Source organism: Lissotriton vulgaris, chromosome 4_1 (assembly GCF_964263255.1).
Source record: "Lissotriton vulgaris chromosome 4_1, aLisVul1.2, whole genome shotgun sequence".
NCBI classification, from domain to species: Eukaryota; Metazoa; Chordata; class Amphibia; order Caudata; family Salamandridae; genus Lissotriton; species Lissotriton vulgaris.
The window spans coordinates 538,385,034-538,402,521 of record NC_141691.1 but is presented as its reverse complement, the minus strand read 5'-3'; the positions used below and the strand labels follow the sequence as shown (position 1 = coordinate 538,402,521).

The 17,488-nt window shown below is 33.3% G+C and overlaps 11 non-coding genes across 11 annotated transcripts; 5 read left to right on the top strand and 6 right to left on the bottom strand.

Moving 5' to 3' along the window:
* Positions 1 to 301: 301 nt before the first annotated feature.
* On the bottom strand, positions 302 to 373 carry TRNAQ-UUG (transfer RNA glutamine (anticodon UUG)). Its single transcript has one exon. It is a non-coding gene; the product is annotated as a tRNA-Gln (tRNA).
* Positions 374 to 1,920: 1,547 nt separating this feature from the next.
* Positions 1,921 to 1,992, top strand: TRNAQ-CUG (transfer RNA glutamine (anticodon CUG)). Its single transcript has one exon. It is a non-coding gene; the product is annotated as a tRNA-Gln (tRNA).
* Positions 1,993 to 2,817: 825 nt separating this feature from the next.
* Positions 2,818 to 2,889, bottom strand: TRNAQ-UUG (transfer RNA glutamine (anticodon UUG)). The gene has a single exon. It is a non-coding gene; the product is annotated as a tRNA-Gln (tRNA).
* Positions 2,890 to 4,436: 1,547 nt separating this feature from the next.
* TRNAQ-CUG (transfer RNA glutamine (anticodon CUG)) lies at positions 4,437 to 4,508 on the top strand. The gene has a single exon. It is a non-coding gene; the product is annotated as a tRNA-Gln (tRNA).
* Positions 4,509 to 5,333: 825 nt separating this feature from the next.
* On the bottom strand, positions 5,334 to 5,405 carry TRNAQ-UUG (transfer RNA glutamine (anticodon UUG)). The gene has a single exon. It is a non-coding gene; the product is annotated as a tRNA-Gln (tRNA).
* A 1,548-nt stretch (positions 5,406 to 6,953) lies between these two features.
* On the top strand, positions 6,954 to 7,025 carry TRNAQ-CUG (transfer RNA glutamine (anticodon CUG)). Its single transcript has one exon. It is a non-coding gene; the product is annotated as a tRNA-Gln (tRNA).
* Positions 7,026 to 7,850: 825 nt separating this feature from the next.
* TRNAQ-UUG (transfer RNA glutamine (anticodon UUG)) lies at positions 7,851 to 7,922 on the bottom strand. The gene has a single exon. It is a non-coding gene; the product is annotated as a tRNA-Gln (tRNA).
* A 2,443-nt stretch (positions 7,923 to 10,365) lies between these two features.
* TRNAQ-UUG (transfer RNA glutamine (anticodon UUG)) lies at positions 10,366 to 10,437 on the bottom strand. Its single transcript has one exon. It is a non-coding gene; the product is annotated as a tRNA-Gln (tRNA).
* A 1,548-nt stretch (positions 10,438 to 11,985) lies between these two features.
* On the top strand, positions 11,986 to 12,057 carry TRNAQ-CUG (transfer RNA glutamine (anticodon CUG)). Its single transcript has one exon. It is a non-coding gene; the product is annotated as a tRNA-Gln (tRNA).
* An 825-nt stretch (positions 12,058 to 12,882) lies between these two features.
* Positions 12,883 to 12,954, bottom strand: TRNAQ-UUG (transfer RNA glutamine (anticodon UUG)). The gene has a single exon. It is a non-coding gene; the product is annotated as a tRNA-Gln (tRNA).
* A 4,062-nt stretch (positions 12,955 to 17,016) lies between these two features.
* TRNAQ-CUG (transfer RNA glutamine (anticodon CUG)) lies at positions 17,017 to 17,088 on the top strand. Its single transcript has one exon. It is a non-coding gene; the product is annotated as a tRNA-Gln (tRNA).
* The last annotated feature ends 400 nt before the right edge of the window (positions 17,089 to 17,488 follow it).

The window sequence follows — 17,488 nt, the reverse complement described above, 5'->3', positions numbered from 1 at the left end:
TAATGAAGGCTTTCCAATTTAAAAAGTTCCTTGTTCCCCTTATCAATAACAGTAAGATTTAAACAAGTAATATCTTGCATCAGCTTCTTGTGATGAGTTGAGAAAACAGAGTCAGCTCACAAAATGTCTCATTATTTTGAGCCATTTTATTTCCATGTTTTCTAAAAGTTCTATCATTTGCTCAAATCAAATAGACTTTAAAAATACAATCAATAAATTAATGTTTCACTCTACCCGTGTTAGATTTATGATATTTATGAATACACTTGACAGAAAAAGATTTGGTCATAAGTCATGAAAGTGGTCCCACCGAGATTTGAACTCAGATCCTTGGATTCAAAGTCCAAAGTGCTAACCATTACACCATGGAACCTCCCATGTGACAGGGGAGCAAATTGCTGCAGCAATGTGGACATTTCACATTTTTTATTTTCTACAGTCAAAGACAAACAGAATTACATAACTTTTCTATTCTGTTCAACTTTTGCCTATTGAACTATGTTAGGGAAGGATGTTGCACAAAGGACTCAAGTAACGCTATGACTCTGTTGAACAGTACTTTTTATGTGAGATAAGATTTTGCAATAAAAGATAAGATTCCCCCGTGAATGCAATCTCTTCTGCCAAAATGGAAAGCTCAACCTGGTACAGGTGGGTTGATGGTGTTATGCTTGTCAATCTGGACTCTGAAAACAGGGATCCAAGTACAAAGCTCAGTGGGACTTATCTAAACTTTACGTTTTTTTTTCCATTAAGTTCTTAGAAGTATTAATTGGAAAAACATCTCATTTACTTATAAACTTGTACGTATCAACTTATATGTATGTATCTCCCTATATATCGCTATATGTCTATGTATTTTTATCGGAAAATATAAATATATACATTATAAAAATATGTATAATTAATAGAGGTGAAAATAAAGAACAGTTGTTGCCTCTCCGCATTTGAAACATGAGCTTCTTCTCCTTCCTCTTCTATATGTCCTGAAATTGAGATAGTCACTTTTTAATCAATTTTGATCTAACAGCATAGTTGATTTGTACAAAGCATATCATACGATCTGTGAATAATTCTAAAAAAGAAAATTAGATCAGTACCTTTGAGGCCTCCAAGCAAAAGCTTATATTTCATGATTGCAGATCAACTGTTGAAAATCAGCATGAGAAATGTTTTATTTCACAATTTCCATACTAATATACAAAAAACATTTGTACTATCTGAATGATACCGTCATTGTGGTTCTCTAGGTTTGATTTAAGAACACATCTCTTTCAAAATGTGCTATATTCGCCTTATCAATAGTGTAGAAATCTTCAAAAAGGAATGCTGGGAATCAGCCCTCTGAAATGCATTTGAGAAAAACAGGATAGGATTTTGTAATGTCGCACTATTTTGTGTAGGAATCTGATGTAAAAGTATTATAAAGTTCGTATTTCTGTAACTTGTTCAAGCTGTTGGACATTTTGAAAGGAGTCAACATTTGTCTCGTTCAACCTACTGGTATTGGATTGGAACTATCAATAACAAAAGATGACAGAAATGTAAAAGGTTGAGATTAGTAAAATAGTACCTCAAAGAATTGGACTGGTACCTTTGCATGCAAAGTCCAAAGTGCCAACCGTTGCTCTTTGGAGCCACCCATGTGAGAGACAGAGAAATGGATGTAGTAGTTTGGAAATGTAGAATGTTTTAATATTCTTCAGTCAAATATGATCATTATTTTGTAAATTGCATGTCCTGATAAACGTTTGCACATTTAACACTGTTATGGAGAATGTAGCTGAAAAGAATCAAATCACATTGTAGCTCTTTACACTATGAGCATTCAACTGAGTTATCTTTTCATCAATGTAAGAAAAGCCCCTGCACTGATGCGCTCTCTTTTGTCTCAATGGAAAAATCCCTCATGTATGGCAGGGTTCCATGGTGTAATGGTTAGCACTCTGGACTCTGAATCCAGCGATCCGAGTTCAAATCTCGGTGGGACCTGCTTGAATTATGAGATTTAATATTTCACTAATTTCTTAGAATTTGGACTTGGAAAAACATAACGTCAAAGTTTTATACTGAAACTTATCAACGTATAAGTATGTATCTATGTACAGATGGCTATATCCATCTAGATAGCGATAATACAATATAAAGAAATGAAAAATTCATAAACATAAGTACTGAAGCTGAAAACTAAAAACTGTTCTTTCCCATCCACAATTTATGCAAGAGGTTCTTTTCCTTTCTCATCTTTATGATCAGTAATAAGATAGTTAATTTTGCTGATTTCTTATCTGACAACATTCTTAACTTACACAGTGCATTTAATTGTGAATTTCTTTGAAAGAGGAATTCAGATTAATACATTTGACATGTCTTTCGAAAGATTCTACTTTGTGGTTATGGATCTACTTTAAAAAAACAGAGTGTAAATATCTGTGTGTCTTAATTTCAAGATTGTTATTTAAAAGTTCATCTCTTCTGTCCCCAAAATACACAATTTGATTCCTCAAGTTTTCTTTTAATGAAGACTTTCCAATTTAAAAAGTTCCTTGTTCCCCTTATCAATAACAGTAAGATTTAAACAAGTAATATCTTGCATCAGCTTCTTGTGATGAGTTGAGAAAACAGAGTCAGCTCACAAAATGTCTCATTATTTTGAGCCATTTTATTTCCATGTTTTCTAAAAGTTCTATCATTTGCTCACATCAAATAGACTTTAAAAATACAATCAATAAATTAATGTTTCACTCTACCTGTGTTAGATTTATGATATTTATGAATACACTTGACAGAAAAAGATTTGGTCATAAGTCATGAAAGTGGTCCCACCGAGATTTGAACTCGGATCCTTGGATTCAAAGTCCAAAGTGCTAACCATTACACCATGGAACCTCCCATGTGACAGGGGAGCAAATTGCTGCAGCAATGTGGACATTTCACATTTTTTATTTTCTACAGTCAAAGACAAACAGAATTACATAACTTTTCTATTCTGTTCAACTTTTGCCTATTGAACTATGTTAGGGAAGGATGTTGCACAAAGGACTCAAGTAACGCTATGACTCTGTTGAACAGTACTTTTTATGTGAGATAAGATTTTGCAATAAAAGATAAGATTCCCCCGTGAATGCAATCTCTTCTGCCAAAATGGAAAGCTCAAACTGGTACAGGTGGGTTGATGGTGTTATGCTTGTCAATCTGGACTCTGAAAACAGGGATCCAAGTACAAAGCTCAGTGGGACTTATCTAAACTTTACGTTTTTTTTTCCATTCAGTTCTTAGAAGTATTAATTGGAAAAACATCTCATTTACTTATAAACTTGTACGTATCAACTTATATGTATGTATCTCCCTATATATTGCTATATGTCTATGTATTTTTATCGGAAAATATAAATATATACATTATAAAAATATGTATAATTAATAGAGGTGAAAATAAAGAACAGTTGTTGCCTCTCCGCATTTGAAACATGAGCTTCTTCTCCTTCCTCTTCTATATGTCCTGAAATTGAGATAGTCACTTTTTAATCAATTTTGATCTAACAGCATAGTTGATTTGTACAAAGCATATCATACGATCTGTGAATAATTCTAAAAAAGAAAATTAGATCAGTACCTTTGAGGCCTCCAAGCAAAAGCTTATATTTCATGATTGCAGATCGACTGTTGAAAATCAGCATGAGAAATGTTTTATTTCACAATTTCCATACTAATATACAAAAAACATTTGTACTATCTGAATGATACCGTCATTGTGGTTCTCTAGGTTTGATTTAAGAACACATCTCTTTCAAAATGTGCTATATTCGCCTTATCAATAGTGTAGAAATCTTCAAAAAGGAATGCTGGGAATCAGCCCTCTGAAATGCATTTGAGAAAAACAGGATAGGATTTTGTAATGTCGCACTATTTTGTGTAGGAATCTGATGTAAAAGTATTATAAAGTTCGTATTTCTGTAACTTGTTCAAGCTGTTGGACATTTTGAAAGGAGTCAACATTTGTCTCGTTCAACCTACTGGTATTGGATTGGAGCTATCAATAACAAAAGATGACAGAAATGTAAAAGGTTGAGATTAGTAAAATAGTACCTCAAAGAATTGGACTGGTACCTTTGCATGCAAAGTCCAAAGTGCCAACCGTTGCTCTTTGGAGCCACCCATGTGAGAGACAGAGAAATGGATGTAGTAGTTTGGAAATGTAGAATGTTTTAATATTCTTCAGTCAAATATGATCATTATTTTGTAAATTGCATGTCCTGATAAACGTTTGCACATTTAACACTGTTATGGAGAATGTAGCTGAAAAGAATCAAATCACATTGTAGCTCTTTACACTATGAGCATTCAACTGAGTTATCTTTTCATCAATGTAAGAAAAGCCCCTGCACTGATGCGCTCTCTTTTGTCTCAATGGAAAAATCCCTCATGTATGGCAGGGTTCCATGGTGTAATGGTTAGCACTCTGGACTCTGAATCCAGCGATCCGAGTTCAAATCTCGGTGGGACCTGCTTGAATTATGAGATTTAATATTTCACTAATTTCTTAGAATTTGGACTTGGAAAAACATAACGTCAAAGTTTTATACTGAAACTTATCAACGTATAAGTATGTATCTATGTACAGATGGCTATATCCATCTAGATAGCGATAATACAATATAAAGAAATGAAAAATTCATAAACATAAGTACGGAAGCTGAAAACTAAAAACTGTTCTTTCCCAGTCACAATTTAAGCAAGAGGTTCTTTTCCTTTCTCATCTTTATGATCAGTAATAAGATAGTTAATTTTGCTGATTTCTTATCTGACAACATTCTTAACTTACACAGTGCATTTAATTGTGAATTTCTTTGAAAGAGGAATTCAGATTAATACATTTGACATGTCTTTCGAAAGATTCTACTTTGTGGTTATGGATCGACTTTAGAAAAACAGAGTGTAAATATCTGTGTGTCTTAATTTCAAGATTGTTATTTAAAAGTTCATCTCTTCTGTCCCCAAAATACACAATTTGATTCCTCAAGTTTTCTTTTAATGAAGGCTTTCCAATTTAAAAAGTTCCTTGTTCCCCTTATCAATAACAGTACGATTTATACAAGTAATATCTTGCATCAGCTTCTTGTGATGAGTTGAGAAAACAGAGTCAGCTCACAAAATGTCTCATTATTTTGAGCCATTTTATTTCCATGTTTTCTAAAAGTTCTATCATTTGCTCACATCAAATAGACTTTAAAAATACAATCAATAAATTAATGTTTCACTCTACCCGTGTTAGATTTATGATATTTATGAATACACTTGACAGAAAAAGATTTGGTCATAAGTCACGAAAGTGGTCCCACCGAGATTTGAACTCGGATCCTTGGATTCAAAGTCCAAAGTGCTAACCATTACACCATGGAACCTCCCATGTGACAGGGGAGCAAATTGCTGCAGCAATGTGGACATTTCACATTTTTTATTTTCTACAGTCAAAGACAAACAGAATTACATAACTTTTCTATTCTGTTCAACTTTTGCCTATTGAACTACGTTAGGGAAGGATGTTGCACAAAGGACTCAAGTAACGCTATGACTCTGTTGAACAGTACTTTTTATGTGAGATAAGATTTTGCAATAAAAGATAAGATTCCCCCGTGAATGCAATCTCTTCTGCCAAAATGGAAAGCTCAACCTGGTACAGGTGGGTTGATGGTGTTATGCTTGTCAATCTGGACTCTGAAAACAGGGATCTAAGTACAAAGCGCAGTGGGACTTATCTAAACTTTACGTTTTTTTTTCCATTCAGTTCTTAGAAGTATTAATTGGAAAAACATCTCATTTACTTATAAACTTGTACGTATCAACTTATATGTATGTATCTCCCTATATATCGCTATATGTCTATGTATTTTTATCGGAAAATATAAATATATACATTATAAAAATATGTATAATTAATAGAGGTGAAAATAAAGAACAGTTGTTGCCTCTCCGCATTTGAAACATGAGCTTCTTCTCCTTCCTCTTCTATATGTCCTGAAATTGAGATAGTCACTTTTTAATCAATTTTGATCTAACAGCATAGTTGATTTGTACAAAGCATATCATACGATCTGTGAATAATTCTAAAAAAAGAAAATTAGATCAGTACCTTTGAGGCCTCCAAGCAAAAGCTTATATTTCATGATTGCAGATCGACTGTTGAAAATCAGCATGAGAAATGTTTTATTTCACAATTTCCATACTAATATACAAAAAACATTTGTACTATCTGAATGATACCGTCATTGTGGTTCTCTAGGTTTGATTTAAGAACACATCTCTTTCAAAATGTGCTATATTCGCCTTATCAATAGTGTAGAAATCTTCAAAAAGGAATGCTGGGAATCAGCCCTCTGAAATGCATTTGAGAAAAACAGGATAGGATTTTGTAATGTCGCACTATTTTGTGTAGGAATCTGATGTAAAAGTATTATAAAGTTCGTATTTCTGTAACTTGTTCAAGCTGTTGGACATTTTGAAAGGAGTCAACATTTGTCTCGTTCAACCTACTGGTATTGGATTGGAGCTATCAATAACAAAAGATGACAGAAATGTAAAAGGTTGAGATTAGTAAAATAGTACCTCAAAGAATTGGACTGGTACCTTTGCATGCAAAGTCCAAAGTGCCAACCGTTGCTCTTTGGAGCCACCCATGTGAGAGACAGAGAAATGGATGTAGTAGTTTGGAAATGTAGAATGTTTTAATATTCTTCAGTCAAATATGATCATTATTTTGTAAATTGCATGTCCTGATAAACGTTTGCACATTTAACACTGTTATGGAGAATGTAGCTGAAAAGAATCAAATCACATTGTAGCTCTTTACACTATGAGCATTCAACTGAGTTATCTTTTCATCAATGTAAGAAAAGCCCCTGCACTGATGCGCTCTCTTTTGTCTCAATGGAAAAATCCCTCATGTATGGCAGGGTTCCATGGTGTAATGGTTAGCACTCTGGACTCTGAATCCAGCGATCCGAGTTCAAATCTCGGTGGGACCTGCTTGAATTATGAGATTTAATATTTCACTAATTTCTTAGAATTTGGACTTGGAAAAACATAACGTCAAAGTTTTATACTGAAACTTATCAACGTATAAGTATGTATCTATGTACAGATGGCTATATCCATCTAGATAGCGATAATACAATATAAAGAAATGAAAAATTCATAAACATAAGTACTGAAGCTGAAAACTAAAAACTGTTCTTTCCCATCCACAATTTAAGCAAGAGGTTCTTTTCCTTTCTCATCTTTATGATCAGTAATAAGATAGTTAATTTTGCTGATTTCTTATCTGACAACATTCTTAACTTACACAGTGCATTTAATTGTGAATTTCTTTGAAAGAGGAATTCAGATTAATACATTTGACATGTCTTTCGAAAGATTCTACTTTGTGGTTATGGATCTACTTTAGAAAAACAGAGTGTAAATATCTGTGTGTCTTAATTTCAAGATTGTTATTTAAAAGTTCATCTCTTCTGTCCCCAAAATACACAATTTGATTCCTCAAGTTTTCTTTTAATGAAGGCTTTCCAATTTAAAAAGTTCCTTGTTCCCCTTATCAATAACAGTACGATTTAAACAAGTAATATCTTGCATCAGCTTCTTGTGATGAGTTGAGAAAACAGAGTCAGCTCACAAAATATCTCATTATTTTGAGCCATTTTATTTCCATGTTTTCTAAAAGTTCTATCATTTGCTCACATCAAATAGACTTTAAAAATACAATCAATAAATTAATGTTTCACTCTACCCGTGTTAGATTTATGATATTTATGAATACACTTGACAGAAAAAGATTTGGTCATAAGTCACGAAAGTGGTCCCACCGAGATTTGAACTCGGATCCTTAGATTCAAAGTCCAAAGTGCTAACCATTACACCATGGAACCTCCCATGTGACAGGGGAGCAAATTGCTGCAGCAATGTGGACATTTCACATTTTTTATTTTCTACAGTCAAAGACAAACAGAATTACATAACTTTTCTATTCTGTTCAACTTTTGCCTATTGAACTATGTTAGGGAAGGATGTTGCACAAAGGACTCAAGTAACGCTATGACTCTGTTGAACAGTACTTTTTATGTGAGATAAGATTTTGCAATAAAAGATAAGATTCCCCCGTGAATGCAATCTCTTCTGCCAAAATGGAAAGCTCAACCTGGTACAGGTGGGTTGATGGTGTTATGCTTGTCAATCTGGACTCTGAAAACAGGGATCTAAGTACAAAGCTCAGTGGGACTTATCTAAACTTTACGATTTTTTTCCATTCAGTTCTTAGAAGTATTAATTGGAAAAACATCTCATTTACTTATAAACTTGTACGTATCAACTTATATGTATGTATCTCCCTATATATCGCTATATGTCTATGTATTTTTATCGGAAAATATAAATATATACATTATAAAAATATGTATAATTAATAGAGGTGAAAATAAAGAACAGTTGTTGCCTCTCCGCATTTGAAACATGAGCTTCTTCTCCTTCCTCTTCTATATGTCCTGAAATTGAGATAGTCACTTTTTAATCAATTTTGATCTAACAGCATAGTTGATTTGTACAAAGCATATCATACGATCTGTGAATAATTCTAAAAAAGAAAATTAGATCAGTACCTTTGAGGCCTCCAAGCAAAAGCTTATATTTCATGATTGCAGATCGACTGTTGAAAATCAGCATGAGAAATGTTTTATTTCACAATTTCCATACTAATATACAAAAAACATTTGTACTATCTGAATGATACCGTCATTGTGGTTCTCTAGGTTTGATTTAAGAACACATCTCTTTCAAAATGTGCTATATTCGCCTTATCAATAGTGTAGAAATCTTCAAAAAGGAATGCTGGGAATCAGCCCTCTGAAATGCATTTGAGAAAAACAGGATAGGATTTTGTAATGTCGCACTATTTTGTGTAGGAATCTGATGTAAAAGTATTATAAAGTTCGTATTTCTGTAACTTGTTCAAGCTGTTGGACATTTTGAAAGGAGTCAACATTTGTCTCGTTCAACCTACTGGTATTGGATTGGAACTATCAATAACAAAAGATGACAGAAATGTAAAAGGTTGAGATTAGTAAAATAGTACCTCAAAGAATTGGACTGGTACCTTTGCATGCAAAGTCCAAAGTGCCAACCGTTGCTCTTTGGAGCCACCCATGTGAGAGACAGCGAAATGGATGTAGTAGTTTGGAAATGTAGAATGTTTTAATATTCTTCAGTCAAATATGATCATTATTTTGTAAATTGCATGTCCTGATAAACGTTTGCACATTTAACACTGTTATGGAGAATGTAGCTGAAAAGAATCAAATCACATTGTAGCTCTTTACACTATGAGCATTCAACTGAGTTATCTTTTCATCAATGTAAGAAAAGCCCCTGCACTGATGCGCTCTCTTTTGTCTCAATGGAAAAATCCTTCATGCATGGCAGGGTTCCATGGTGTAATGGTTAGCACTCTGGACTCTGAATCCAGTGATCCGAGGTCAAATCTCGGTGGGACCTGCTTGAATTATGAGATTTAATATTTCACTAATTTCTTAGAATTTGGACTTGGAAAAACATAACGTCAAAGTTTTATACTGAAACTTATCAACGTATAAGTATGTATCTATGTACAGATGGCTATATCTATCTAGATAGCGATAATACAATATAAAGAAATGAATTATTCATAAACATAAGTACTGAAGCTGAAAACTAAAAACTGTTCTTTCCCATCCACAATTTATGCAAGAGGTTCTTTTCCTTTCTCATCTTTATGATCAGTAATAAGATAGTTAATTTTGCTGATTTCTTATCTGACAACATTCTTAACTTACACAGTGCATTTAATTGTGAATTTCTTTGAAAGAGGAATTCAGATTAATACATTTGACATGTCTTTCGAAAGATTCTACTTTGTGGTTATGGATCTACTTTAGAAAAACAGAGTGTAAATATCTGTGTGTCTTAATTTCAAGATTGTTATTTAAAAGTTCATCTCTTCTGTCCCCAAAATACACAATTTGATTCCTCAAGTTTTCTTTTAATGAAGGCTTTCCAATTTAAAAAGTTCCTTGTTCCCCTTATCAATAACAGTACGATTTATACAAGTAATATCTTGCATCAGCTTCTTGTGATGAGTTGAGAAAACAGAGTCAGCTCACAAAATGTCTCATTATTTTGAGCCATTTTATTTCCATGTTTTCTAAAAGTTCTATCATTTGCTCACATCAAATAGACTTTAAAAATACAATCAATAAATTAATGTTTCACTCTACCCGTGTTAGATTTATGATATTTATGAATACACTTGACAGAAAAAGATTTGGTCATAAGTCACGAAAGTGGTCCCACCGAGATTTGAACTCGGATCCTTGGATTCAAAGTCCAAAGTGCTAACCATTACACCATGGAACCTCCCATGTGACAGGGGAGCAAATTGCTGCAGCAATGTGGACATTTCACATTTTTTATTTTCTACAGTCAAAGACAAACAGAATTACATAACTTTTCTATTCTGTTCAACTTTTGCCTATTGAACTATGTTAGGGAAGGATGTTGCACAAAGGACTCAAGTAACGCTATGACTCTGTTGAACAGTACTTTTTATGTGAGATAAGATTTTGCAATAAAAGATAAGATTCCCCCGTGAATGCAATCTCTTCTGCCAAAATGGAAAGCTCAACCTGGTACAGGTGGGTTGATGGTGTTATGCTTGTCAATCTGGACTCTGAAAACAGGGATCTAAGTACAAAGCGCAGTGGGACTTATCTAAACTTTACGTTTTTTTTTCCATTCAGTTCTTAGAAGTATTAATTGGAAAAACATCTCATTTACTTATAAACTTGTACGTATCAACTTATATGTATGTATCTCCCTATATATCGCTATATGTCTATGTATTTTTATCGGAAAATATAAATATATACATTATAAAAATATGTATAATTAATAGAGGTGAAAATAAAGAACAGTTGTTGCCTCTCCGCATTTGAAACATGAGCTTCTTCTCCTTCCTCTTCTATATGTCCTGAAATTGAGATAGTCACTTTTTAATCAATTTTGATCTAACAGCATAGTTGATTTGTACAAAGCATATCATACGATCTGTGAATAATTCTAAAAAAAGAAAATTAGATCAGTACCTTTGAGGCCTCCAAGCAAAAGCTTATATTTCATGATTGCAGATCGACTGTTGAAAATCAGCATGAGAAATGTTTTATTTCACAATTTCCATACTAATATACAAAAAACATTTGTACTATCTGAATGATACCGTCATTGTGGTTCTCTAGGTTTGATTTAAGAACACATCTCTTTCAAAATGTGCTATATTCGCCTTATCAATAGTGTAGAAATCTTCAAAAAGGAATGCTGGGAATCAGCCCTCTGAAATGCATTTGAGAAAAACAGGATAGGATTTTGTAATGTCGCACTATTTTGTGTAGGAATCTGATGTAAAAGTATTATAAAGTTCGTATTTCTGTAACTTGTTCAAGCTGTTGGACATTTTGAAAGGAGTCAACATTTGTCTCGTTCAACCTACTGGTATTGGATTGGAGCTATCAATAACAAAAGATGACAGAAATGTAAAAGGTTGAGATTAGTAAAATAGTACCTCAAAGAATTGGACTGGTACCTTTGCATGCAAAGTCCAAAGTGCCAACCGTTGCTCTTTGGAGCCACCCATGTGAGAGACAGAGAAATGGATGTAGTAGTTTGGAAATGTAGAATGTTTTAATATTCTTCAGTCAAATATGATCATTATTTTGTAAATTGCATGTCCTGATAAACGTTTGCACATTTAACACTGTTATGGAGAATGTAGCTGAAAAGAATCAAATCACATTGTAGCTCTTTACACTATGAGCATTCAACTGAGTTATCTTTTCATCAATGTAAGAAAAGCCCCTGCACTGATGCGCTCTCTTTTGTCTCAATGGAAAAATCCCTCATGTATGGCAGGGTTCCATGGTGTAATGGTTAGCACTCTGGACTCTGAATCCAGCGATCCGAGTTCAAATCTCGGTGGGACCTGCTTGAATTATGAGATTTAATATTTCACTAATTTCTTAGAATTTGGACTTGGAAAAACATAACGTCAAAGTTTTATACTGAAACTTATCAACGTATAAGTATGTATCTATGTACAGATGGCTATATCCATCTAGATAGCGATAATACAATATAAAGAAATGAAAAATTCATAAACATAAGTACTGAAGCTGAAAACTAAAAACTGTTCTTTCCCATCCACAATTTAAGCAAGAGGTTCTTTTCCTTTCTCATCTTTATGATCAGTAATAAGATAGTTAATTTTGCTGATTTCTTATCTGACAACATTCTTAACTTACACAGTGCATTTAATTGTGAATTTCTTTGAAAGAGGAATTCAGATTAATACATTTGACATGTCTTTCGAAAGATTCTACTTTGTGGTTATGGATCTACTTTAGAAAAACAGAGTGTAAATATCTGTGTGTCTTAATTTCAAGATTGTTATTTAAAAGTTCATCTCTTCTGTCCCCAAAATACACAATTTGATTCCTCAAGTTTTCTTTTAATGAAGGCTTTCCAATTTAAAAAGTTCCTTGTTCCCCTTATCAATAACAGTACGATTTAAACAAGTAATATCTTGCATCAGCTTCTTGTGATGAGTTGAGAAAACAGAGTCAGCTCACAAAATATCTCATTATTTTGAGCCATTTTATTTCCATGTTTTCTAAAAGTTCTATCATTTGCTCACATCAAATAGACTTTAAAAATACAATCAATAAATTAATGTTTCACTCTACCCGTGTTAGATTTATGATATTTATGAATACACTTGACAGAAAAAGATTTGGTCATAAGTCACGAAAGTGGTCCCACCGAGATTTGAACTCGGATCCTTAGATTCAAAGTCCAAAGTGCTAACCATTACACCATGGAACCTCCCATGTGACAGGGGAGCAAATTGCTGCAGCAATGTGGACATTTCACATTTTTTATTTTCTACAGTCAAAGACAAACAGAATTACATAACTTTTCTATTCTGTTCAACTTTTGCCTATTGAACTATGTTAGGGAAGGATGTTGCACAAAGGACTCAAGTAACGCTATGACTCTGTTGAACAGTACTTTTTATGTGAGATAAGATTTTGCAATAAAAGATAAGATTCCCCCGTGAATGCAATCTCTTCTGCCAAAATGGAAAGCTCAACCTGGTACAGGTGGGTTGATGGTGTTATGCTTGTCAATCTGGACTCTGAAAACAGGGATCTAAGTACAAAGCTCAGTGGGACTTATCTAAACTTTACGATTTTTTTCCATTCAGTTCTTAGAAGTATTAATTGGAAAAACATCTCATTTACTTATAAACTTGTACGTATCAACTTATATGTATGTATCTCCCTATATATCGCTATATGTCTATGTATTTTTATCGGAAAATATAAATATATACATTATAAAAATATGTATAATTAATAGAGGTGAAAATAAAGAACAGTTGTTGCCTCTCCGCATTTGAAACATGAGCTTCTTCTCCTTCCTCTTCTATATGTCCTGAAATTGAGATAGTCACTTTTTAATCAATTTTGATCTAACAGCATAGTTGATTTGTACAAAGCATATCATACGATCTGTGAATAATTCTAAAAAAGAAAATTAGATCAGTACCTTTGAGGCCTCCAAGCAAAAGCTTATATTTCATGATTGCAGATCGACTGTTGAAAATCAGCATGAGAAATGTTTTATTTCACAATTTCCATACTAATATACAAAAAACATTTGTACTATCTGAATGATACCGTCATTGTGGTTCTCTAGGTTTGATTTAAGAACACATCTCTTTCAAAATGTGCTATATTCGCCTTATCAATAGTGTAGAAATCTTCAAAAAGGAATGCTGGGAATCAGCCCTCTGAAATGCATTTGAGAAAAACAGGATAGGATTTTGTAATGTCGCACTATTTTGTGTAGGAATCTGATGTAAAAGTATTATAAAGTTCGTATTTCTGTAACTTGTTCAAGCTGTTGGACATTTTGAAAGGAGTCAACATTTGTCTCGTTCAACCTACTGGTATTGGATTGGAACTATCAATAACAAAAGATGACAGAAATGTAAAAGGTTGAGATTAGTAAAATAGTACCTCAAAGAATTGGACTGGTACCTTTGCATGCAAAGTCCAAAGTGCCAACCGTTGCTCTTTGGAGCCACCCATGTGAGAGACAGCGAAATGGATGTAGTAGTTTGGAAATGTAGAATGTTTTAATATTCTTCAGTCAAATATGATCATTATTTTGTAAATTGCATGTCCTGATAAACGTTTGCACATTTAACACTGTTATGGAGAATGTAGCTGAAAAGAATCAAATCACATTGTAGCTCTTTACACTATGAGCATTCAACTGAGTTATCTTTTCATCAATGTAAGAAAAGCCCCTGCACTGATGCGCTCTCTTTTGTCTCAATGGAAAAATCCTTCATGCATGGCAGGGTTCCATGGTGTAATGGTTAGCACTCTGGACTCTGAATCCAGTGATCCGAGGTCAAATCTCGGTGGGACCTGCTTGAATTATGAGATTTAATATTTCACTAATTTCTTAGAATTTGGACTTGGAAAAACATAACGTCAAAGTTTTATACTGAAACTTATCAACGTATAAGTATGTATCTATGTACAGATGGCTATATCCATCTAGATAGCGATAATACAATATAAAGAAATGAATTATTCATAAACATAAGTACTGAAGCTGAAAACTAAAAACTGTTCTTTCCCATCCACAATTTATGCAAGAGGTTCTTTTCCTTTCTCATCTTTATGATCAGTAATAAGATAGTTAATTTTGCTGATTTCTTATCTGACAACATTCTTAACTTACACAGTGCATTTAATTGTGAATTTCTTTGAAAGAGGAATTCAGATTAATACATTTGACATGTCTTTCGAAAGATTCTACTTTGTGGTTATGGATCTACTTTAGAAAAACAGAGTGTAAATATCTGTGTGTCTTAATTTCAAGATTGTTATTTAAAAGTTCATCTCTTCTGTCCCCAAAATACACAATTTGATTCCTCAAGTTTTCTTTTAATGAAGGCTTTCCAATTTAAAAAGTTCCTTGTTCCCCTTATCAATAACAGTACGATTTAAACAAGTAATATCTTGCATCAGCTTCTTGTGATGAGTTGAGAAAACAGAGTCAGCTCACAAAATGTCTCATTATTTTGAGCCATTTTATTTCCATGTTTTCTAAAAGTTCTATCATTTGCTCACATCAAATAGACTTTAAAAATACAATCAATAAATTAATGTTTCACTCTACCTGTGTTAGATTTATGATATTTATGAATACACTTGACAGAAAAAGATTTGGTCATAAGTCACGAAAGTGGTCCCACCGAGATTTGAACTCCGATCCTTGGATTCAAAGTCCAAAGTGCTAACCATTACACCATGGAACCTCCCATGTGACAGGGGAGCAAATTGCTGCAGCAATGTGGACATTTCACATTTTTTATTTTCTACAGTCAAAGACAAACAGAATTACATAACTTTTCTATTCTGTTCAACTTTTGCCTATTGAACTATGTTAGGGAAGGATGTTGCACAAAGGACTCAAGTAACGCTATGACTCTGTTGAACAGTACTTTTTATGTGAGATAAGATTTTGCAATAAAAGATAAGATTCCCCCGTGAATGCAATCTCTTCTGCCAAAATGGAAAGCTCAACCTGGTACAGGTGGGTTGATGGTGTTATGCTTGTCAATCTGGACTCTGAAAACAGGGATCTAAGTACAAAGCTCAGTGGGACTTATCTAAACTTTACGATTTTTTTCCATTCAGTTCTTAGAAGTATTAATTGGAAAAACATCTCATTTACTTATAAACTTGTACGTATCAACTTATATGTATGTATCTCCCTATATATCGCTATATGTCTATGTATTTTTATCGGAAAATATAAATATATACATTATAAAAATATGTATAATTAATAGAGGTGAAAATAAAGAACAGTTGTTGCCTCTCCGCATTTGAAACATGAGCTTCTTCTCCTTCCTCTTCTATATGTCCTGAAATTGAGATAGTCACTTTTTAATCAATTTTGATCTAACAGCATAGTTGATTTGTACAAAGCATATCATACGATCTGTGAATAATTCTAAAAAAAGAAAATTAGATCAGTACCTTTGAGGCCTCCAAGCAAAAGCTTATATTTCATGATTGCAGATCGACTGTTGAAAATCAGCATGAGAAATGTTTTATTTCACAATTTCCATACTAATATACAAAAAACATTTGTACTATCTGAATGATACCGTCATTGTGGTTCTCTAGGTTTGATTTAAGAACACATCTCTTTCAAAATGTGCTATATTCGCCTTATCAATAGTGTAGAAATCTTCAAAAAGGAATGCTGGGAATCAGCCCTCTGAAATGCATTTGAGAAAAACAGGATAGGATTTTGTAATGTCGCACTATTTTGTGTAGGAATCTGATGTAAAAGTATTATAAAGTTCGTATTTCTGTAACTTGTTCAAGCTGTTGGACATTTTGAAAGGAGTCAACATTTGTCTCGTTCAACCTACTGGTATTGGATTGGAGCTATCAATAACAAAAGATGACAGAAATGTAAAAGGTTGAGATTAGTAAAATAGTACCTCAAAGAATTGGACTGGTACCTTTGCATGCAAAGTCCAAAGTGCCAACCGTTGCTCTTTGGAGCCACCCATGTGAGAGACAGAGAAATGGATGTAGTAGTTTGGAAATGTAGAATGTTTTAATATTCTTCAGTCAAATATGATCATTATTTTGTAAATTGCATGTCCTGATAAACGTTTGCACATTTAACACTGTTATGGAGAATGTAGCTGAAAAGAATCAAATCACATTGTAGCTCTTTACACTATGAGCATTCAACTGAGTTATCTTTTCATCAATGTAAGAAAAGCCCCTGCACTGATGCGCTCTCTTTTGTCTCAATGGAAAAATCCCTCATGTATGGCAGGGTTCCATGGTGTAATGGTTAGCACTCTGGACTCTGAATCCAGCGATCCGAGTTCAAATCTCGGTGGGACCAGCTTGAATTATGAGATTTAATATTTCACTAATTTCTTAGAATTTGGACTTGGAAAAACATAACGTCAAAGTTTTATACTGAAACTTATCAACGTATAAGTATGTATCTATGTACAGATGGCTATATCCATCTAGATAGCGATAATACAATATAAAGAAATGAAAAATTCATAAACATAAGTACTGAAGCTGAAAACTAAAAACTGTTCTTTCCCATCCACAATTTAAGCAAGAGGTTCTTTTCCTTTCTCATCTTTATGATCAGTAATAAGATAGTTAATTTTGCTGATTTCTTATCTGACAACATTCTTAACTTACACAGTGCATTTAATTGTGAATTTCTTTGAAAGAGGAATTCAGATTAATACATTTGACATGTCTTTCGAAAGATTCTACTTTGT